This window comes from Microtus ochrogaster, unplaced genomic scaffold (genome assembly GCF_000317375.1).
Source record: "Microtus ochrogaster isolate Prairie Vole_2 unplaced genomic scaffold, MicOch1.0 UNK5, whole genome shotgun sequence".
NCBI lineage: Eukaryota > Metazoa > Chordata > Mammalia > Rodentia > Cricetidae > Microtus > Microtus ochrogaster.
In genome coordinates, this window is record NW_004949103.1 from 14799000 (window position 1) to 14807815 (window position 8816).

At 38.9% G+C, this 8816-nt stretch overlaps 1 protein-coding gene across 2 annotated transcripts in view; it reads right to left on the bottom strand.

The window, feature by feature from the left end:
* Window positions 1–8816, bottom strand: part of Adgra3 (adhesion G protein-coupled receptor A3) — a 135663-nt gene that overhangs the window by 1869 nt on the left and 124978 nt on the right. The window contains exon 20 of one of the 2 annotated variants that reach the window (XR_003378583.1): window positions 5996–6042. The exons of the other annotated variant lie outside the window; for it this stretch is intronic. The gene's annotated coding sequence lies outside the window, so the exon portion shown is untranslated. Of the gene's footprint in view, window positions 1–5995; window positions 6043–8816 lie in introns of those variants that run through there. 2 annotated transcript variants of the gene reach the window in all.

Below are 8816 nucleotides of genomic sequence, written 5' to 3' on the forward strand. Positions count from 1 at the left end.
CCCTCTGCAACCCAAGTGTGTCTGAAGACATTCAGAGGACCCGACAGCATCTGCATTTGACCCTCTGCAACCCAAGTGTGTCTGAAGACATTCAGTGGCACCCAAAGCATGAGACTCTTTCAGCTGTGGTAAAACATGTAAGTGGAGGTTTGTCATCTTAAATATAAAAATCACATATCTAAGTCTTGGCTTTCGCCTTTAAGGTTATGCTTTAAAAAAAATAGATCTGAAAGACGAGTGGGAGAGCAAGTCTCTGTGTATTGCTTTGGCATGAATTCCTTCCAGCTACTCACTGCTGATGGCTTCAGGAGTAGCATCCTAGTTCTGTCTCCTTCTCTTGGATATATGGTATATTCCTAGAGTCTCTGAGGAGTTCCATTTGGAGACCTCTACCACTTGTCAAGCATACAAATCTTCTGTTATATGCACTTGTATGAAATTCGGTAAGTAATTTTTACTTCATCCTTAAAACTTCTTTGCTCAGTTAAAGACCTCAGCCAAGCATTTTTTCCTAAGAAAAAAGTTCAAAAATTCAATGGGATATGCATTTATGATGAATATGTTATTGTGAATATCATGTTATGACAAACAAACCTGGACACACAGTGCTAGAGGTCTATGAGCATGGCACTGCCTCTGCTCAGCTTCTGGGCAGCTGTTGGGTCAGCAGATGGCGGGCTGCCAGGTGGAAAGTGGGCATGTGGAGAAGAACACAGAGCCAAAGGAAGGAAGAGAAGCTGTTCTGTTACCCAATAGCTAACTCTTAGGATATAGCATCGAGTCACAACAGTTAACTCATTCCCCTGGGGAAAACAGCAGTCCCCCTTGATGAGTTGTCTACTTATGAAAGGCACCATCTCAACACCACCACACTCAGAGACACACCACAGGAAGAGAACTCGGAGAGAACCATACATCAGTCATATTAGCACCATAGAAATCTGAAATGTGCACAAGAACAAAAGAAGGAAGAAAAAGAAGGAAAGAGAAGAAGGAAAGGCAGGGAGGGAGGGAAGAAAGGACAGAAGGAAGGGAGGGAGAGAAGAATGAAGGGAAAGAAGGGAAAAGAAAGAAGAAAGGAAGGGAGGAAGGGAGGGAGAGAGGAAGGAAGGAAGGAAGGAAGGAAGGAAGGAAGGAAGGAAGGAAGGAAGGAAGGAAGGAAGGAAGGAAAAAAACTGGTATGATTATGTAGGAACCCTGTGACTCTCTTGCAGAGTTCTGTCAATCTAAACTATTTGTCTATGTGCACAAAGAGCAGAAGTGAGAGATAAAACTTTAATGGTGATACTGTCTAACCGACCGCTGAGTGTCACAGTTTCTTCAGCAAAATCATCATATTCATTCATCCAGCAAGACTGAATTTTAGTAAGAAAATCTCATAGCCAAGGAAACACTGGGAATATATTTTGGTTAGGTGATGTACACCATCTTCTTGTCTTTACTGGGTCGAGATGTGCATTTTTGAGGATCCCATTTGGAAAACATTGTTTCATGTACTAGGAAAGAGTGACAACCTCAAAAGCAGGGTTCACTTACAGTTCTTCTCTCAGTCTATATGAGTTACTTTTCCTGTTATGGTAATGAAAAACCCTGATATTTAAAACAAAAAAACTTTAAGGGAGAAAGAGTTTAGTTTGGCTGATAAGATGCAGACCGTCATGGTGGAGATAAGTTAGATCATACGAGCCATGTTAGAGCATACTACTCTATGTTTTAGATTTATGAAATATTAAACTGTTATCAGCCAAAATTATCCTACAGTGGTAAAGATGTTTAAATGTTATTCTTCCTATAAATTTCCCTAATGAGCATAAATATAATAATGCTTAATTTGTGAATTAAGTATAGTAATTGTAATAAATTAGATGAATGTTGTCTCTCTCTGTATCTCAGGTGACTGTAGAGGGTGCAAGCACAGATGGGGAAGATGCATGATGTATGACGGGAGAAGTACTCAGCACGGTCACTGTGAGGCTTTATTTCCATGATTCATGAGAAACACTTAGCACAGATGATAACATGCGATAGACCTGCACATTATGCTAACAATGAAGAAAATCACACCTGATTTCTCTCCAGACTAAAAAACCCTTAATTGTCTTCTTCCAGGTGTTGCCATGGTGCTGTGGTGTAAATATGCTCATGGATTAGGAAAGCCCTGTGGGAATGCAGACAGGTGTCCCAATAGTAACATCTAAGAACATATTTGCTCTTCTGGCAGCCACACCACAAGAAATTCACATAATGCTGTCAAGACAGATCCTCTAAGGCTTCATGTCCTCGAAGTCACCTTCAGACATTTCCACAGAGCCTAGTCTCGTTCCCAAGATGGTTTGGAAGACCAATTTCCAGCAAGAAAAGTAGTAATTGTTTTATTCACAGTCAAGTTTACCTTGGTGCCACCCACACCTTTGCCCTCCAATTATTTTTATAGATGCCTTCTGGTCATTTCAACGACGGATCTGTTTAATACATCTTTTTCAATCCATCCACAGCTTCTGATTTGTGGAGGAACAGCTTCAGCCTGGTCTCATGGCCATCTGGCACGGGGGTCAGCACAAACAAAGGTTGAACTACAAGGCTGAATCTGGATGGGATAGCATTGTGGAACAATTAAAGGGGAGCAGCTTGTTTGAACCTAAAATGTCTTGCACAGTCTCCTGGCTTTTTTCCCTTGTTTTCAGCTGGTGGTATTAGGTTCTTTACATGCCTTTGAAGTTTATTGCTAAGCATTGAGTGCAGGCCACTCTCCTCTTTCTGGTTTCCCATAATGTGAAGAAACTTTGTTCTGTGCTCCTCTGACCATACCATACCTCTGAAACCATGAACCAATATAAATTCTTCCTGCCTTGTGTTGCTCTTATCAGGTATTTTAGTCACAGAAGAAAGTAACTGATACAGGGGCGGGAAGGGTGGTCTCCAAGAAGCCATGATAAAGTCACGTCCATTCATGTCTTACTTCCCTAAAACGATTCCATGAGACAGTTTTCTCATCAACTGCTCAGTTCTAACAAACAAAATTCCTTGCCTCTCTCTTCCTACTGCAGCCTTCAGAATAGAGCTTCAGGAAAAACAGACAAAGGGGAAAAAAAAAAACCACTTAGCTGGGGTTTAGAATTGGCCCTCTGAAGACAGACAGAACAGTTCCCAGCTCATGTGTCCATCATTTCTTCCTGTGGACATCCTGTTCTGTGCAGGGACATTTGGGCATGTTAGTCTGGCTTTTCCTTCACTTTCAGTCCAAGTCTAAAACTGGCTCAGCACACCTTCTGGGAAGACCAATCATATCCTAGCTTTGCCTCATTTTCTAAGTGCGGATTAGCTCAGTAGCTTGCATAAGCTTCTTTTGGTTTTGCTTTATTTTGTCGTTGTTTTTTTTCGTCTGCCTGCCTATCTGCCTGTCTGGCTGGCTGCCTTACCATCTGTCTCTCTCTTTTTTTTTTTTTAATCAGAAACTGATTTCCTTAAGAAAATTCTTGAATTTTCTCTTGACTAGACTTAGGACTGTCCGTGGTTGTCTGATAGCTTCGTTTAGATTTTTCTTAGTGCTCTAGAACACAGTTGCTGCAGCTAGGCTCTTACACTTTCCAGAAGCTGCTTGTGGCTCTTTACTTTCTTGCATCTTTTCATCTATTTAACTTCATTTCACTTTTATTCCAGCTTATCTGTTCCATGGATTTAGTTTAGGTTAACTATAAATATGTCATTTGCCATGACTTCATTTTGTGAGTATTTTAACTCTAGAACTTCCCAGCCTTCTTCTGCTAGACAACTACTTTCCCTTGAGGAACCTCTTTATTCATTTATCCAGATACTTATTAAGTACAGACAAGCAAAGCTACTATAACACTAGTTGTAGGGATAACAATTACCTATAAATGAACACTTTGATCCTCCCAGTGGTCTTACGAAGAATATTCCACAATTTTGTATCCATTTTATGGGTTGTTAAAATAGTATCAGAAAAGGTAAAATAAATTCAAGTTACCAGAAAAATATCAGACAGGACCACCCTGAATGTTATAAGAGTTCATAGTTCAATTATCTCTGAGACTGTGAAGTCTAAGTCACTAGTCTTGACAACATTAACTGGTAGAAAAGTTTTATGAATTTGAAGCTAACAATAAGGACACCAGATAGAATAAACTGTTAACATGAATGGGTAGAATGGGATGGAGAAAAAAAGCACTGACCAATGGGGGCAATCATCCTTTTCTACAACTTAAATATTATCATTTAAAAAGCGAAGTCAGAGACAAAACACACAGTACCTATAAAAAACATAGCATTTACTATAACCAGATCTTGGCAGATACAAGCAAGAGTGAGGCCATAACAAAACAAGGTCCTCTGAACAGGTGATCGCACACTTAACAGAAATCCCACACTAGCTCAGAATCAAGAAACAGTCATTTATTAAGGGGTAAACTCACAAATCATAATCCTCCACTTGACCAGGTGAATCACACGATCCAAAAAAAGCAGCCAGCAGAAAAGGCGCAAGGGGAAGGAGAACAAAGCGGTGGGTGCATCTTCGGCTTCCATGTACATACATAGTATAAGAGGCCACGCCTCAGTAGGCAGGTAATTACAAGCTATAATACTTCCTACACCAGTGGTCTCTAAATCAGTGTCTTAGTTAGGGTTTCTATTACTATGATAAAACTGTGACCAAAAGTAGCTTCAGGGGGGGGAATGAGTTTATTTCATCTTCTAACTCCCAGTTATAATGTCTCACTGAGGCACGTCAGGGCAGGTACTCAAGGCAGGAACTCAGAGGCAGAGATTGAAGCAGAGGCCATGGAAAAATGTTTATTGACTTGCTCGTTGAGACTTTCTTGCCCTGCTTTCTTGTGCCACACAGACCACCCGCTAAAGTAATATACTACCCCTAGTGATCTCAGTTTGCCCCCATCAAACTGTAATCAAGAAAATGCTTGCCTTTAGGGCAGTCTGATGGAGGTATTTTCTCAGTTGAGGATCCTCTTCCCAGATAACTCTATCTTGTGCCAAGCTGACAAGAAACTAACCAGAACACCCGGTGTGCCTGATGTCTTATAAAAAGAGTTTAAACTGGGAGGAGAACCATGTGGAGGATGGCAGTGCTCAGGACAGGGAAGACCAAGCACAGACGGAGCATGGATCCGAAATGCACTGCCACAGGCCAAGTGGTACCTGGCGATCAGAAATCACGAGGAGGGAAGATCCTTGTCTAGGTCCTTCAGAGGGAGGGCTGCCTTCGAATAACTTGACTTCAGGCTTCTGCCTTTAGCGCTGTAGGAGAATACATTTCCATTGCCTTAAGCCACCTAGTTTGTAGTTCTATGATTTGGCAGCCTCAAGGAAGGAACAAATTCTTCAGGGCCAATTTATGTATGTCTGTATGAGGATGTCACACTCCCTGGAACTGGAGTTACAGACATTCTGAATAGCCATGTGGGTGGTGGGCCCTTGGGAAGGACAGTCAGAGGGACTATGAGCTTAAATGCTGACCCATCTCTCCAGCTTCTTTCAAGTCCAATTTAAATTCCATGTCCCTGATGAACACATCACTGGACCCTTCTCTACTAAGAATGAGTTCCCCACTCAGTGGCTGGATGATGGAATTCCATTAACAATTAATGTAGCAAGTCTTCTTAGAGTTGCACATTTGTCCACTACTTGAGACTTTCTCTTGCTCATGCGCCGGCAAATCACATCTACACAGCAATCAATCAATGAACAGTCACCACTCAGAAGTATTGACTGTAATTACCCCCAAAAAGGAATAAAAATCACATACTTAAAGTTAGTATGAAATTTGACATGTGACTCTATATACCCAATAAAGTGTTTAAAATAGAACCAAAATTTTGTTTACCACTCACATGAAATGCGACATCATAGGATACACTGATAATTTTTCCTTGATGGGAAATCTGAGAATTCTACCAATCCAAACATGATGCTATCACAAATTCTATCTTTTATAATTTTTCAAATGTGTCATTTTATAGAAGATATGAATGCATCAGGGAAACTAGTTGAGAAGAGGAAGAAATTCTGCAGGGAGAGAAAAAAGATAAAGAAAAATAAAGATGACTAAAATATGTTACACACATGTATGAAAATGCCATCATAAAAAGACCTGCTATTTACAATTAATAATTTTTTTAAAAAAATTTTTAAATGTGTTTATAAGCTGATAATTTTGTAAATAAGCTCTGGTCAATAAGGCCATACCAATCATGATGCATAGTTAGGTCAGGAAAGCCACCATTGGAACCAGGAGGTCAACTCTCTGCTAATCACCACGTACTTCAATATTTCCAGATCACAAAACACGGGCCTTTGACTTCAAAGTCAAGCTTATGCTCCCCACAGCGTCACCTGAACATGTGCTTTAGAAATATTTTCAATGTGAACCTTTTAAGAGCAATTTAATGTATCCCCAAAGCATGTAGAAATGACTTCAGCAGTAGTTTTTATTTGCTTCATGAAGCATTGCCCATTTTCACCACAAAATAAAATTACTTGTTCTCTGTGCTCCTCACTGAAACTGCCATTTGGAGAAATGATAATCATGAACTCCTTTCTCTTTCATTAAAATTTTTACTCCCCAAGGGCAAGAACTATATTTAACAACACTTTGTTAGCCACACAGGGCTATTGGTGATATATTTTAGGTATTCAATTCATATTAGTTGGATATAGAATAATTTGGGATACATGTACTGTGGCCATGATGCATATAAAATTGAAAAGATGCAAGAATATTGCAAATGCAGAGGAATTGTACATTGAAATTTGTATGAATTTAAAAAAAAAAATTCAGTATCTTTCCCTAAGAAAAGGTAAAGGACCTGGGAAGACTTGTGGAAGGGGAAAGAATCAAAATACATTGTACAAAAATTGAAAACAATAAAATGAGACATAAATTTCCTGTGACATAAAAAGAAAGAAAAATCATCTGAAATGCCACTGAGCCTTATTTCATGTATTGACTTTCATACCCAGCCAAATGGGTTAAAGAATTATGCAAAAAGGCTATACATACAAAGGACTGTAATTACCTGATATATTTAGCCAAGACATAGGAATACAGAGAATAAAAGTTGCAAGCCAAAGAGGAAAAAATATCCTCAGATGACCTGCACTTGTCACTCTTGGCACCATATAGGTACAGACTAAGCTAAGTGGCCATAACAAAAGACCCAAACACAATGGCTCAAATGAGACAGAAGCATTCTTTCTTGTCAACAGTCCAGGTTTGAAGCATGGTCCAGGACTGGTGTGAAGTTGCACTCTACAGGATAATAAGAGGATTCCAAGCCCTTCTATTTTAGTGTTTTATGAGCCCCTTGCAGGCAAGTCCAACCTTTCAATGTTGTTCAATTAATTTATACCTACAAAGTTTATATTGAAGAATTGTGCCATCCAGTTACAAAATATATCACACAAAAAAATCCATAATGCTTTCAGCAAATTCATGATTTTGTTTTGGACCTCATTTACAGCTCTCCACAGGTTGTATGTGGCTTCACTGTGTGTGGCTCACACAGCAGAATTGTTGCTAGGGTGCTGTTTACATTTATGCTAAAACTAACTCATTATGAGTATTCTGTCATTCTAGTTCATATCATAAGGAAAAGAGACGTTTTAGAGAATGTGTTTTTAATACCACTCATGTTTCTTTGCTCATATCCTACAGGTCAGAAACATTCAAGTTTTGCTGGAATCAAAAGCAATAACAGGAGGGAGATGAGAAGGGAGTGGTCTTTAAGAAAAGGCAAACACATCTACAAATACAAAATTTCAGGCCAGATTTCTATCATCATAGTAAAATAATTCAAATAATCGATTTCTAAAGAGAAAGGCGTTATTTTGACTCATAGTCTAGCCTATGACTGATTGAACCCAAGGTACTGAGTCAAAGGTGAAGCCTATATTATAACATAAATTCATGGTAAAGAAAAATTAGGGGAAGAGGGTTGAAGAAGGAACAAAAGTCCACAATTCCCTTCAAAGGCACAACACTATTCCTAAGGACTTCCCCGCAGGTCCCACCTCTGAAAATTTCTACCACTTCACAAAAGCTTCACTCAGGTGTGACACATAGTCTCTAAGAGAACATTTCAGATCCATAATGTAATAACAATATAGAAAAGTATGCATTTACATAAGCTGTGTTAAAAATTATGAACTTACATGAAGCTATAAAACATAAAACAAATTACAAAATTTAATATATGTTTAGAATGGTCATGTGCAAATATTTTAAAATTCACATTCTATAAAAACAAAATATTGCCATCAAGGTAGCCACCAAGCCTCAATATTTTAACTCTATGCTTTTTATTTACTCCTTTGCAGCTATTTCAATATTGAGATTTCCTATAGGAAGAATAAGAATATAAATTCTTCTACTACGGTTACTAAGGTTCAGGGATGATTGTTCCACAGGGGTCCATTATTGGAGGTTTGGTTTCAGTGAAGTTGGAAATGCTTTGAGAGGTAAGGTCTAAGAGACTTTGGGTCAATGGGAACTTTGTATTTTGAAAAGGAATAAAGCAGTCGTTCTCAACCTGTGGATTACAATGCCTTTGGGGGTTGAATGACTTCATAGGGGTTACTAAAGACTATTAGAAAACACAGATATTTAAATTACAACTCCTAACAGTAGCAAAATTACAGTTATAAAGTAACAACATTTTATCTCAGGGGGGACTTAGAAATACTAAGGTGTCTTCTTAGTAGAGCAATCCCCTGATTATCTTAGAGAAAACAATTGCTACAGCCATCAGACCTCTGCTCACCTCATTCCAATGTTTGTCTTG